The sequence below is a fragment of the Lutra lutra genome, chromosome 4 (genome assembly GCF_902655055.1).
Source record: "Lutra lutra chromosome 4, mLutLut1.2, whole genome shotgun sequence".
Lineage (NCBI taxonomy): Eukaryota > Metazoa > Chordata > Mammalia > Carnivora > Mustelidae > Lutra > Lutra lutra.
Window position 1 is genome coordinate 121,300,847 of NC_062281.1, and position 15,769 is coordinate 121,316,615.

General features: G+C 40.5%; 1 protein-coding gene across 4 annotated transcripts in view; it reads right to left on the minus strand.

The window, feature by feature from the left end:
• The window catches only part of LRRC8B (leucine rich repeat containing 8 VRAC subunit B), a 64,285-nt gene that overhangs the window by 16,769 nt on the left and 31,747 nt on the right, over window positions 1-15,769 (minus strand). For 2 of the 4 annotated variants that reach the window (XM_047726572.1, XM_047726576.1), the window contains exon 2: window positions 5,716-5,770. The gene's annotated coding sequence lies outside the window, so the exon portion shown is untranslated. Of the gene's footprint in view, window positions 1-3,624; window positions 3,693-5,715; window positions 5,771-11,886; window positions 11,923-15,769 lie in introns of those variants that run through there. The other 2 variants (XM_047726575.1, XM_047726574.1) reach the window with 2 other exon arrangements.

A 15,769-nucleotide genomic window follows, 5' to 3' on the forward strand; every position in this document is an offset into this window, starting at 1 on the left:
ATTCAACTGGTCTAGCTGAGACCAGTACTTTTTGGTTTGTTTGTTTTCTCCACATCTCCGCAGGAAGAGAATGCTCACAAGACAGATTGGCAATTAAATATCTGGGGAAGTGCCAGCCTTTTAAATCTTCCTGGAAGTTTCAGTAGATGTCTAGAGTGCCATCCCTCTCCACAGATTACCAGTAACAGCGACCAGCCTGCTCCATGAGCCATTCAGAGACCCGAGACCCAGGTGTGTGAGGCAGGAGAACAGGGAGTCCCTGAGCTGTAGAGATTTGTAGGGTGAACTTGAGGAGGAATCAGACAAGGAAGCCCAGCTGAAAGGCTATTTCAATCGTGTGGGCTGAAATAATGAGGGAGAATTTTGCAACATGTTTGAAAAGAAAGCAATGAATGAAAGAGTCACTGTAAATGAAAATCCAACATGACTTAGTAACAGCAGATGAAGGGGTCCATGGAGAAGCAGGAGTCAAAAGGATTCAGATTTTGAGTCTATGGTATTATATAGTATCTTCCACAGTTCCTAGCACATGGTGTACAACAAATATTTGTACAGTAATTAATGGAGCATATCAGAGAGCAGAAAGTAATACAGTCAGGTGTTAGGCAGGGTGTAGCTAAGGTCCTATGACCTTCCCTGGGAGAGGCCAGTGCTCAGCCACATGTAGACGGGAAGGATTTGGGCTAACTATTCTGCATATTCTAAATATTAATGGCTGAAAAAAACCATAGGGTTCTATTTCTCATGATTCTGGGGTGGTTCTTTTACTTCATGGGATCGGCCGGCACAAGGATGGCCAGAAGGTCCAGAATGCCCTCACTCATCAGGCTGGTGGTTGGAGCTGGCTGCTGGCTGGCCTTCCAGTGCGACTTCTCATGGCTCTTCGAGGGTCCTGACATAGCATGGTGGGGTTCGAAGATGGTGCTTTCCAAGCACAAAAGGGAAAACTGCAGTTCTTTAATGGCCCAGCCCTCAAAGCTACATGGTGTCACGTCCACCACTTTTTATCAGTCAAAGGAGTCACACAGCCAGCCCTGATTCCAGACGACAGAGGAGGGGAAATGTGACTTCTCAGTGGGAGGAGTGGTAACAGATACACAGCCTGAGTTAACTCACCCTGCTTTCCCTGTGATTTCTAGTCATTTCCTCCTACATACAAAGCAACACTCACCTTCCAAGCCCCTAAAAATTTCATCTGACTATGGCATCAAGTTCAGGCTTGAAGTCCAGGATCTTGTCAGCTAAATTAGGTCAAGGAGGCTGTGGGACAGCATTCCTAAGGAATGTAGAATTCCTGTTATCTATCAGAGAAGATCCAGAAGGCATGGCCTTTCATCTTTTGAAGTCATAATACAGGGTCTTACTGTGAGGCCCTGGGTTTTGTTTGTACCTTGAGATCACGTTTTCCTGGCAGCAGTGCTCTGGATCTGATCTCTACTTTGAGTACCTTTTGCTGGGTGCAAAACCTGGGAATGAAGAACAGTTTTATCTACAACCCTAGACAATTCTGGATGGGAACTATATCCAAAGTCTGCTTAAAATCAGAACAATCTCTTCTTTCTTTGGTTGTGGTGAAAAAAAGTCAATTGGCACTTCGAATATTTTTTTTTATGTTTTTTTTTTTTTTTTAAAGATTATTTATTTATTTATTTATTTATTTATTTGACAGACAGAGATCACAAGCAGGCAGAGAGGCAGGCAGAGAGAGAGGAGGAAGCAGGCTCCCTGCCAAGCAGAGAGCCCGACGCGGGGCTCGATCCCAGGACCCTGAGATCATGACCTGAGCCGAAGGCAGCGGCTTAACCCACTGAGCCACCCAGGCGCCCCTTTTTTTTATGTTTGAATAAATTTTTTAATTCAACACAGGGCTTGAACTCATGACCCTGAGATCAATTGCTGAGCTGAGATAAAGAGTGGGACACTTAACCCACTGAACCACCCAGGTTGGATATTCTGATTTTCTGCTGGAAAATCGCCTAAGCTAGATACACAAATCCATTAGGTTCATTTTCCATCTTCCACGTTACTGGAGGTGTCAGTCTTGTCAATTTTTCTGTCAGTATGCAACAAGGGTACCATTTTATACCCCCCAATAGCAATTTCCTCCCTGTCCTTCCAGCCATCATTAATAGTTGTCTTGCTTCCCTCCAGACCTTCACTGTGCCCTGGTCTCAAAGCCAATTCCAGATATTTCATTAGGGCAGGACCTCACTTCTGGGTACCAATTTTTTTTGCTTTAGATCTCTATTGCCATGCAAAAAACCATCCCAAAACTGAGTGGGTAAAACAACAATTTGTCACTTCTCATGATTCTGTGGGATGATGGGACAGATCTTCTGTTTCACATGGTGTTGGCTGGAATGTTGGGATGGCTGGAAGGTCTAAAATGCCAATCACAGGACTGGCATTCGGGCTGTCTGCTGGTCTTGCCGCTCAGTTTGGCTAATGACCAGGGGCCCTGCCACTTCTCCACGTACACGGCTGGTTAGGCTTTCCCATGGCAAGGTGGCTAAGTTCAAAGGAATGCTACAAGCCCCCAAGAGCAGAAGCTGCAAATCTCTTTAAAGTCCAGCCTTAGAAATTACTCCGCACCACTTCGGCCAGGTTCGAGGGTTCAAAAAAGGTAACCGAGTTGGTCTAGATTTTTAAAGGGAAGGGAAACAGACTCCAGCTGGAAAAATCACAAAGTCTTTACCACCATCTTTAATTCACAATAGGAACTCAAGAACATTTAAGTAGTAGATAATGCCAGAGAAATGAATTTGTTCTTTGAGGGAGAGAACTGAGTGAAGAACAGAATCTCTCCCCTGAATAATATATCACATGAAGAAGGATTCTTAGACCAGGAAGAGCAAAGGGGGAGCGAGAAGCAGGCTCAGTGAGATAAAGAAGAAGCACAGTGTTTCTGGAATGGAAATCAGTTTCAAGGAAAGAGTATGACATCATGGTCAATATCACTGAGAAACCAAAGGAGAGAAGTGATGTGTAACTACCATTCAGCAGTTTCTTATCCAAAGCTGTACAGTGGTAATGGCTTTCCAAACAATCATAAATAATATTCTAAATATTAGGAAAATTAATCATCTGAAGCCCCAGAAGACAGTTACTGAGTACAACAATTAATACCACAGGAATAACTCTAGAAATTCCAATTAAATCTGAGTTGTTCTGAACTTTAAAAAAATTGCTTTACTTTTCCTTGTTTCTGACAGTTAGGGAACACATGGTTTATTTAATGTAGATGGTAATTGTCTTTTTTAGGAAAAGGACTTCTCAGTTCTTTGATGCGGTCAGTAAGCTACCAAATTATCTAGAATACATTTAAAATGAAAGAAGTTGCAGTCACATTATAATATTAACACTGGCACATAAGCCACCAGTGGTTATATGATTCTTAGAATATGTAAGCAGAAGGCAACCTCAGACCCTTCTGTACCATCTTCATTGTTTATAAAAATGTTTTCTTGACTCCCTCTCCCACCACCCACAATAAGCAAGCCATCAAGTAGATACAGACTCAGTTCTTGTGTAGTCTCTTGTGAAGCTACATGCTTTCCTTTTGAATGTCTGGCTGATAGCAGAGATCATCATTTGCTTCTCCTACTCCTCCCATAGGTGACCTACCTTTCACAAGAGCAGAATCATATGGGCTAGCTAACCCAGGAAGAAACCATGGAGATTAGACTGTAGCTCTACAAGTAAGAAAACTAAAGCATAGAAATGTTTAAGTTACTTCTCCAGGGACTGGAATTTTGAACAAATTTCCTAATTTGTACAGAACTGGGAATTGATAGAATTGATAATGGCTACCTAGCCTAATTACTAATAGGCCTTCTTAATGAATTTATGAATGTAGTCCAGAATATTTTTATTTTACAATTTTAAACCATAAATCAAAATGAGATTTTTTAAAAGCTCTGGGACAAACCAGTATACTCAAGAAATACTAAGAATATGGTTAAGCCACTCATCTTAACCCTTTCTCTAAAGTTAATATTTAAATGCACTCAATTAGGGAGGCTAGGACCCCAAAGGTGTACTAAGGCAATATGAGACCTTGTTTCTACTTTCATGGGATTTAGAATCCCATGAGAAGGCATGCATAGTTGGAAGCACCACCATGCCAAGCTGTCACCAGGCCAAATGGGTGGCATGATGGGTAAACCTCGTAAGTACTGCATTTGATTCTATACAAAGAAAATACCCCCAAGAGAATGGGTGGGGCATCCCTGAACAGTAGCACTTCTCAAAGAGAGGTCAGGATTTTAGTTTGTAGGATACCCACTCCATGCCTGGTGGAGGTTGAAGCATTCAGGAAATATAGATGTGCAAGACAGAAAGATCCCTGCTTTCAGGGATCTTACTGAGGAAGAAGGAAAGAGAGACAACCAAATATGTAAACATGATAAATTCAGAAGTGCCATGAAGAATATAGGGCTCCTTTAGATTGGACATTAAGGGAAGGCCTCTTTAGATCTGAAGAGAGCCAGCCATGCAGATATTGGGGAAGCTCATTCCAAGTAGAAGGAGCAAGAAGCTTAGAATGGGTGCAGATCAGAAGGGAGGCCTCTCAACTGGGATGTTAGGAACTAAATGGGAGGGTCTGCAGCCAACATACAGTTTGGATAATAAATAGTCCAGGTGGAATGGAAAAGCCACCGAAGAGCCATAAGTAGAGAAGCAGCTGACCTGATATAAGCTGTTTTTTTTTTTTTTTTTTTAAGATATTTTTTGAGAGGAGGGGAGATGGAGAGAGAGAGAAACTTAAGCAGACTCTGCACAGAGCACAAAGGTCAATGTGGGGCGTATAGGCCCACGTGGGGCTCGATCTCATAACCCTGAGATCACAACCTGAGCCAAAGGCAAGAGCTGGGCACTTCACTGATTGCACTACCCAGGCACCCTTGATACTAGCTTTTAAAAATTCAAAGTCAACTCAATGAATCAGCAGGGATATGTGAGTATACTCAAGAAGTCAAAGGATCTATACTTTCATCTATAAAAGAAGGGTGTTCACAATACTCAGAGGACAGACCCAATGTCCTCACCACTGCTTCACCTGGATTACATATGGTCAGACCTGGGCAACACACTTTTCAAGACATTTGTCATATTCACAATTCACAATTGTCATATTCACAATACTAGAGAGTCATGCTACTTAATATAGTATACAAATTAATTGCTCATTATGTCAAAGTCAAAAGTTCTGCTGCAGAGCTAATTTAAGATTAATCTTCCACAAGTATAAAAGATAAATGATGTTTGTAGAAAGCAACAGATATGGGACTTGTAATATGGGAAAGGGTGGCCATTGTTTATTTATGTAAGCATGGCAAATCAATTCCCTGCATAAAAAAGCACTACCTTAAGCAAAAATCAAAAAAATACAGACGTGGAATCATGGAGTCTAAGTCTGTCGTAGACATATTCCTCAGGTCTCTAAGGTTTAAAAAAATAACATCAACCTACATTTATACACATATACTCTGCAATGTACAAGACCAGCAAAGGACAGGAAGAGGACATTTTACCAAAACTTATATAGACTTAATTTTCTAGTTTATTAACTGGCTTAACTATATCAAAAGGATTTTAATCAAAAGGTCTGTAAGGAATAACAATCTCTTTTTACATATTGAGTATTCAGTATTTGCCCCAAGCTACCAATAATTATCTTTACCATGTGTTCACAATTCAAAATGTTAACCTTACCCGATGAATGCTGGTCAACTGGAAACTCTGCAATTAGTTTCTATTTGAAAAATTCCTGAAGAGAAATCATAAACACATTATTACATTTTACTCAATGCAGCACTGCAAGACAAGTTATCTACTTACGTGATTCTAAGATTTCCAAGATATATAATAACTTTACGAGACATACATCTTAAAAAGTGAGTGTTATTATAGAGGTCAGCTTTCTGACCTCCTGCAGAAACACAAACCACTGTTACATGTTATACTTTCAGTGTCGCCACCACAGCAATTTATAAGGCATAAAATATGAACATTCAATTTTTATTTAAGAATGAGATAAACAGGGGCGCCTGGGTGGCTCAGTGGGTTAAAGCCTCTGCCTTCGGCTCAGGTCATGATCCCAGGGTCCTGGGATCGAGCCCCACATCGGGCTCTCTGCTCAGCCGGGAGCCTGCTTCCTCCTCTCTCTCTGTCTGCCTCTCTGCCTACTTGTGATCTCTGTCTGTCAAATAAATAAATAAAATCTATAAAAAAAAAAATTCTTCTAAAAAAAAAAGAATGAGATAAATATTATATCTCAGGTTTAATTTATAAGCTTATAAATGTTTTTATAAGCTTATAAATTAAACAAATTTATATTTTTATAATATATACTATATGTAATTTATTTATACATAAAAATAAAAATAAAAATATAAAAATATAAAATATATATAATATATACAATTAAACAAAATAAATTATAAATTAAATATAAATGAATATTATTTACAAGTTTATAAATTAAACCTGAGATATGCTTATATCTTTATATTTTTAACATATAAAGAACATACAAATATATATATTTATTATGTATATATTTATATATTTTATATATTAAAAGTTTATAAATAAATATAATATTTATAAGTATAAATAATAAAAAACCATTGAAAATATCTGCATTTCTTATATAAAAAGAGGGAGGGGGAGTATTTGGGATTGTTTCTTTTTCAAGTGTTTACTGTTTTTGCTTTGGGGTTTTTTGTTATTGTTGCTTGCTGTCCTGTTATTTGACACAATTAAGCCATTGTAAAATTCAATGGCACAATATTTTTGCCTCTTATTTTTTATCATAGGCTTTCTCAATGTTGTTACAGTTTCTGTAAACAGCATCTTTTTTAAAAGGATTTATTTTTAAGTCATTTCCACACCTAACTCACAAGGCCAGGACCAAGAGTCGCACGTTCCACTGAATGAACCAGCCAGGTGCCCCTCTAAACATGTTTTGATGGAAGCATAATAGTTCACACATAGATATGTCATAGTTCACAAAATTATTTTTGTATAAAGTCCTACATTTTCCCTTTTTACTACTAATAATAATGTAAACATCCCTGTACTCTGTTCATATGATTTCCTTTGCATAGATCTCTAAAAATGGGAGTGATGGGTCCGAGGGAATAAATATTTTAAGGTCTCTGATATATAACAATAAATTATTTCTCAAGAAGGTTATACTAATTTTCTTTTCCATAAACAATATGAGTAGTACCCTTACAAGACGTGAGAATCATCATTAAATAAACAAACAAACAAACAAACAAAACTTTGGCTAATTCCACCCCAAATTAGCTTATTGTTTATTTTGCATTTCTCTGACTGGGTTGAGTTGAATGCTTTTTAGCATGTTTTACTAACAAGTGTCATTCTTCTTTTTTCTTCTAAAAAATTTTTTATTTATTCATCTGGCAGAGAGAAATAGAGAGAGAGAGAGCACGAGCAGGGGGAGCAGCAGAGGGAGAGGGAGAAGCAGGCTCCCTGCTTGATCCCAGGACCCTGAGTGCATGACCTAAGCTGAAGGCAGACGCTTAACCATCTGAGCCACCCAGGCGCCCCTCATTCTTCTTTTCTACTTCATATTTACCTACACCAGAGGAATATTTTGCTGAGAAGATATAACTGTAATGAAAGCTCCCTCCTTGTCATCTCAGAGAAGCCATTGTTGTCAAGTAAAAAAACAACAAAACATAGTTCAGTTTCTTTATTCAGACTAAAACCAAATCACTCAAAACTAATTTTAGAAACTATAGCATAGGGGCACCTGGGTGGCTCAGTGGGTTAAGCCTCGCCTTAGGCTCAGGTCATGATCCCTGTCCTGGGATAAAGCCCCGCATCGGGCTCTCTGCTCAGCAGGGAGCCTGCTTCCTCCTCTCTCTCTGCCTGCCTCTCTGCTAACTTGTGATCTCTGTCTGTCAAATAAATAAATAAAATCTTTAAAAAAGAAAAAAAAAATAAACTAGCATAAGTTATCGGCTTGCTTTCTCCCTAGCAGCAAACGAAACTACAAGTTGGAAAAATGAAATGTGAAAATACTAAATGACGATGCTTGTTAGAATAGAATCAATAGTCCACATGAGGCAGGAAAACCCAGGATTCGACTGTCAAGGGTAATGCTGATGGACCCAGCTGCTGACACAGGCTTCTCTAGTTTGTTATGCTGCTATGGTAATGAGTGTTATGAAACTGGCATTACCTACTACCCCCTCAAAAACCTTTTCTCTCCCCATTGGCAGGACCCAAGGTACGTTGATTTTCACTTAAAAAGTCAATTCCAAGACAATCTTAAAAAAAGTCTATTCTGGAGGATCTGGAGATGACAAACAGAACACCCAAAGTTCCCTTTCTCAAAGAACAACTCCCTTCAAAAGGGTTTCCAGTGAAATGACATACAAAGGACTACTTCCAAGCGACTATGGATTAAAGAACAATAGGGGACAATCAACCGTGATAGAAAAACAAGAGGCCCCATGCCTTCTGCTTTGAAAACTGAGAAGTCTGGATGCTCTCATTTCCTTCTGGTCAGTAGAGATAGGGGAGATTGACAAAACGAACTCCTTTGTAGTTAAGCAAAGAACTGAGCTAAAACTCTGGAATCTGAGAATGGTTCTCCATTGGCATGAATCTGTGTCTTAGTGATGGTTAAACAAAATCTTCCCTTTTAAGGCTTAGCAAGAAGTCAAGAATCTCTGCCTAGTAACTCGATCTCATTTTGTAAGTCAGATATGGCCAGAATCGTTGCAGTATCACACTTGCTCATCCTGCTCTCCAGCAATTCCATAAGTTTAAGCCTTTAGTTTCTATACAATTAAAGTAGCCTTTTTCATCAGTTTGAAAAGTTCAAACTAGGAATACCAGATGTACTTAAAAGAGGGACATTTCATTTCACCATCTGTCCCGCCCTGGCATCACCTCCATGAATCACCTCCAAGATCCACCTTTACCTCCACAGCCTGAATTTCCTGCCCTGCATCCATGTTCCTACTACATTAACAGTTCTCTCACACTGTGTTAGAGTATAGAATAAGCTATTCCCTCAAGTTCCTTGAGCACTGAGGCAGCATCTTATTTATCTACATGTCTGGGATCTATCCCAGTATCTTTTCCCAGGGCTAGATTAAAAGTCTGGATGTGGGCACCTGGGTGGCTCAGTGGGTTAAAGCCTCTGCTTTAGGCTCAGGTCGTGATCCCAGGGTCCTGGGATCGAGCCCCACATTGGGCTCTCTGCTCAGCAGGGACCCTGCTTCCCCCCACCCTCTCTCTCTGCCTGCTTGTGATCTCTGTCAAATAAATAAATAAAATCTTAAAAAAAAAAAAAAGCCTGGATGTTAGGGCATTTTCCACATACAGACGTATCCATGGGGTGCTGAAGACATCTCTGGAAACTTAACTAGATGAAATAAAAATAGTATCCACCAGAACTTTTCTCAGGGTCTGTAGAGAGTCTGCTTGGAAGGAAAAAGAAGGGGTCTGTTATTTTTCTTCTGGTCTGTTGAGAATCTGGGAACTGGCAGGAGGAAGATTTGAGAGATTCTTTGGCTACCCCCTTCCCTCTCACCTGGAGCTTGGCTTTTCCTCTTAAAAATGTTGTGAAAAATATTCAAAGGACAACAGTCTGAAGTGGCATCAAATCGTCAGCTTTCCCAGGGTAACAAATTATTAGCCTATCTCTTGGACCCCCATATCTCAATCCTGCCCCTATCCCTACCATGAATATTTGGTAAGTAATTACTGAGTGAACCAATAATACCAGATCAGGTTTCACCACCCAGTTAGGAACCAAGGGTACAGAGGAAGAAGGCTTGACTCTGAATGATTTATAACACAATTGGTGGGCACACACAATGGGTATGGGAAGGTGGGAAAGCAGAGCAGAGGGGACAGAACCTCGGGCATTTCCATCACTCCATGATGAGTGCAGAGATGCAGAAGCAGAGGCGAAGCTTTCACCCTTTGGAAGGAGAAAAATTCATACTTTTCAGCAAAGCCACCAAACATGACATCGCAGAGATCTGAGCAGAGAACTGCTGTCAAATTTAGCATGACTGGCTACATTCTCATGGCGGTGAGTCATTTTGAATCAGTGATGGATCACTGGATAAATGCCACAGCATTCCTAAATGACCTTAATATCTTATCAAATTATGACTTCACAATTCTTTTGTACAAGCTAAAAGTACAATGCAATAGTACAATGTGAGCCCTTTCCCTCTCTACCTTCCCTCAAGACCATGGGCTTGGGGAAGGAAAGGACATTTCTTGTGTCCTCAGGGTCTATAAGTATTGTAATTCCACAGTTCCTGTGAGCTATGATTAAGCTGAAAATATTACATGTCCCTGGATGTCCTCAGTCTCCTAAAATCAATAACTTCTGATAGCGATCATTATAAAGAATGCTATATCCAGTAGAACATTTTCTTAACCCAGTGTCAAATATCAAATTGCCATGCACTGAAAATCAGCCTAATGTTTAGGTTGAGTTAACTTCTGACCCTAAATATAAAGGTTTAATGTTCGCCAAGTATTAAATGACCATTAAACACAAAAGATGTTTAAAATGAATGCTGCTGGGGTGCCTGGGTGGCTCAGCCGTTAAGCGTCTGCCTTCAGCTCAGGTCATGATCCCAGGGTCCTGGGATCCAGCGCTGCATCAAGCTCCCTGCTCCTCGGGAAGCCTGCTTCTCCCTCCCCTACTTCCCCTGCATGTGTTCCTGCTCTTGCTGTTCCTCTCTGTCAAATAAAATCTTTAAAAAAATAAAATGAACGCTGCTACCCATTCTACCCCCCAAATAAGTAGTTGCTCTATACTTCATGCTTCTTTAGCATTTAGGGAGTGCTGATAGTTCTGTTACAATGTCATTAATCTGCATCACAAAGAGATGGTTAGATGCCTTCCTGCCTCCTCGATTAGAGCTCTTAGAAGAATATAGTGTACTGGACAGGACCTAACACACAAGGCATCCTTAGTAATAACTATGTGCAGAATTAAAAAGGTAGAAGGAGATGGAAAAGGGAAGGCTAACATTTACTGTGTATTTAGCGAGATAGGTATTATGATCTCAGCACTAAAGGTGAGAATGTTGAGGAGGGAAAAATTAAGAAACTTGCTCAAGCTCACAAAGTGAACCCCAAATTCACACCAACCCACTCTATGAGCCATCTGCCACACCGCCTCTCCAGTGCACTATATAAAAAGGAGTTTTATATAGAACGTGCATCTCTCTTTTAAAAAAATCTACAATCTATCTTTTAGGGGAACTAAAAGACACAATCTGAAAATCAGATTAATATAGTTTTCCCAGCTTGTTACTCAGTATTCCATCTTGTGAAACAGAATCAACAAAAGCTCCTTCCATCCTGCCTGCCTCTATTATATAATTAAGATTGACATGCTAGATGGCCAGAGCAAGGGAGCATCCTACAGGCACAGCCTTTTACAGAAACATGCCTCCAGCAATATAATGACAAGAGGAATAACTGAGGCTTAATCTGTGTCTAAATGATATTTTACAAGGCTTTTCTTCTTGGCTTTCCTATTAAAATGTGGTCAAAACAAATTAATATCAGAGCCCCTACAAACGACATTCTTTCTGAAAGACTTAATAAAGAAGTATCACATGTGTTCAGTATATTAGTTACTTTTAATATGTTGGTTATGTTGTTAGGCCTAGTTCTTACTAGAAAACTTGTATGACTATTAGAGAAGCCTGGAAGGGAGCACAGCAGAATGGCTAAGATCCGATTGAACTCTAACTTTGTCATTTACCACGTGCCTAATGGTAGATAAGCTAAATATCCATTTTTTTTTCATCTGTAAAACAGGGACCATGCAGTTATTTTAAGAATTTAAAAAGGTGGAGGTACCTGGGTGGCCCAGTCAGTTAAGCATCTGCCTTCTGCTCAGGTCATGACCCTAGGGTCCTGGGATAGAGCCCCACATCGGGTTCCTTGCTCAGTGGGGAGCCTGCTTCTGTCCCTCTTCCCTGCTTTTGCTCTCTCTCTCTTAAATAAATAAATAAAATCTTAAAAAAAAAAAGAGAGAGAGAGAGAGAATTAAATGAGGTAACCATAAATCAAATGCTTAGCACAACAGCAGATACAAAGTAAACACTCAAAAATTTATTAACAGAGTAACGGCTTTATCTAAAATTAATCCTTTAAGGGCTGGCTTTAAAGTATTAGCTTGTAAAGAAAAACCAGATTGGACGTCAGGGGGTTCTGTTCTTCACCTAAATGAGTGATTTCCATGCCAGATTTTGCAATATATCGCAGGACTCCAGTTATTAGAAAGTGTTGTGAAATATAAATGTAACTTACCTCAATCATTTAATATATGGCCCAGAGGGAAGATAAAGAGTTGTGAGGCCAAAACAATACAAGATGATGCAAAAATAAGATACCCCTCCTTCTCATGCAATGCATGTCTTCGCAATCAAGATTCACACTGTAGGCAAGCCTGGTATCACCAGTGTCACCCAAGCAAAGGCCATGTTTTACAATCCACAGTTGCAAAACAGCGTGCATGAACTTGATGTCACAGAACTGTACACTTAAAAATGGTTAAGATGCTACAATTTATGTTATGCATATTTTATCACAAAAAACCCTATAATCATGTAAAACAAAAGCTGTTCTGACTGCTTTAAAATGAACATAAATGGATTACACAAACTTAATGTACAGTGGGCCCCGATATACTGGAAGGCATACTGACACATAAAAAATATGTTTACTGTGTCAAATTTACTTTACCCATAATTCCTAGATTATAATAAATACTATTTGATTATCAGTTTTGTTACTTTGAATTAGAAGGATTTGGCTGTGTGAGAGAAAATGATCCTACTAATGTGTCTAGAAAAGGCACAGATCTTCTTCTCTACTACAGAAATAGCCATATATGAAGCTAACACATTCAAAAATCTTCTAGAGACTATCTAGGTAAGCACACACATGAGATCTTTTTTTTTTTTTTTCTCCCTAAAATAACCATTGAGGCACCCACATGTTTACAAAAATCACCAATAACTTTTTATGGGTTTGAAAAGTATTTGAGCCTCTTACTAATCTTTTATTAAGAGGCCAATCTAGGGGCACCTGGGTGGCTCAGTGGGTTAAAGTCTCTGCCTTCAGCTCAGGTCATGATTCCAGAGTCCTGGGATCGAGACCCGAATCTGGCTCTCTGCTCAGCAGGGAGCCTGCTTCCCCTCCTCTCGCTCTCTACCTACTTGTGATTTCTGTCGAATAAATGAATGAAATCTTAAAAAAAAAAAAGGCCAATCTAGCAGAGGGCATCAAGGATAGCCTAATGTGAAGGAGGGCTGAGGAGAGGGGTTAGATGGTAGGTGGGGTGGGTGGAGGGAGAGATGGTGTGTGTGTTGAGAAGCAATTAAAGAAGAGCAATCATAACCCTTTCCATTGGTGATAGCAGACATTCTTACTGGGCACTTAACACCCATCAGTCAATCAATCAATCAATCAATCAATCAATTCCTGAGCCTCTCATAATTATGAACTCATTTTTGTAGGACTGCCTTGTTACTTCCTTGGGCTCTGGATATGTGGAGTGGAAATGACCATCCAAGGCACAAGAGGGTAGCAGTAATGACCCATATCAAATGAGAGCCAATTTAATAAGAGAAATCCCTGCTCTGCCTCTCTAGAGGGCTATACTGGATGAGGACGAGGGAATGCAGGAATGAGACTGGATGCTCAAATGAAGGAAAGTCACCATGACAGTGGCACAGGGAAGAATCAAAACCACAAGGCAGCATGGCTTAACAGAAAGAACCCCTGACTAGGTGTCAGGAGACTCAATTTCTACTCCCTGCTTTCCAGTAATCTGACAGTATAACGTTGAATGAGTCACCTCGCCTCATTTGACCTGACTTTCCTTACTTGTCACGTTGGAGGGAAAGCCAAATGATCGATAGACCCTCCACTTCCAACATCCCACTGTTCTCTGAGTTGATTAATTGCAGCTGGAGCTGGGGGACACTTAGTCTGAAAAGACTCCTCTGGAGAGGCAAGAATTGAACAGAGATTTTTAAAAAATGTTGACAGCACCATGGAAAACATGAACTCCAAGACAGAGCAATGAATGGTCTATGATTGGCAACTAATAAATCGATCTCGCTAAAAAGAGAGTAAAAGTGGGTCACAGCAAGAAAAGAAGGTCATTGGGTCAAGCATAGTAACAAGAGCACAGATTTTAATTGAAGGTAAATAGGTAACTGGGAATCATGTAAGGGGCCTAATACAGATCCATCCCTGGGGCACTGGGGTTCACCAGGATTCAGTCCTTGGCCAGTAGCTTCTCTGTTCACGCACAGGTGTTCCTCAGTGAAATCCCCTACCCTAAAAGATCATCCACCACCTCTACGTAGGGGATCCCCAAAAAGACATGGTGAGCCCTGCTCTCTAACTCTGAGCCTCAAAATCATCTCCCAAACAGCTTCCTGGCTATCCACTGAGATGTGTGGAAGCACCTAACACTCAGCATGTCCCAAACTAAACCTACCACTTCTGCCCACACCCACACCAAATCAATCCACATTTCTTGGGTCCCTGAATGTTGGTAGCAACATCAAAAGCTCCGGCACCTGCCCCAAACCTTCTTTCCTTTTATTCTCTCAAATCTACCTGTTTTTGTCTTAAACTAGCCCCTTCTGCAGCCCTGCCACCACTCTCTTGGGTGGAGCCTGCTGAATCTTTGCGGAAGACAACCGAAACGTTTTCTTCTCTTGCCCTCCTTGGTCCCCTTTCCAAACTGCAGTCAGGGAGCCCTTTCTAAAACATATCAAACCTTCCCGATTTGGGTTTTTTTTTTTTGTTGTTGTTGTTGTTGTTATTATAAAGTAAAAATAATATCACTGGGAGGGGTGGGGAGGTTTGGCAATGGAATGTTATGGGAACAAATGCTATCCAGCTTCTCCTGCCGTTTTATTGGTTCTTGCTACTTCCTTCCCAAGAATGTGAGGGCTTGACTCCAAAAGGCTGGGCTGACTGGGTCACATATTCTGTGATCATCACTCACTTGGGACTAGCCGGACTAGGAAGAAAGGATACTTCACCCTGTGGCTCACTGTGGGCACTCATCCAACCCAACAAGTCAGGTAGGCTCTCCCTCCCCCCAACTCCAGCTCACACTGCCTGTGTCATGGGACTAGTGCTGTGAGAAGGGATTTTTAAAGCCTTTAGCTCTGTTTCTACCTACATGTTACTGGTATCTATGCTCCCAGAGACTGGGCATTTTTACAGTTTTCTCCTCCTTGGGCAGCAGCAGTCATTGCTACGGCAGTCAGTTCTGGGATATAGAGTTCTTGTTCTGCTGATGTGTCACCCTCTAAATGTTCTGGAGTTGCATTAGGTAAGTGTAAACCACCCAATTTTTATTTATTTTTATATTTCTTATTCCCTTACTGCTGGGGTCCTGTTGCTCATCAAGTGAAACCTCACTTCATTCAGCACACAAGACATGAATTAGAGGCAGTGGCTGCTCTTCCGTGGCTGCAGTGTGGGAAACGTGTACTTGGAGTCCCCGGCCTGCCTCCACCACCATCTGCCCTTAAGCAAATCAGCTTATCCAACCCAGGCCTGAGTCTTCACCTTTACAATGTGGACAATCATACAGGCCCCAAGGGTTGATATTGGTGGTAAGATAAATACTGTAGAAGTACTTTGGAATCATTAAAATGGCATATAAATATAAGGGTGATCTCTTATAAGAAAGTTTTTTGTTGTTGTT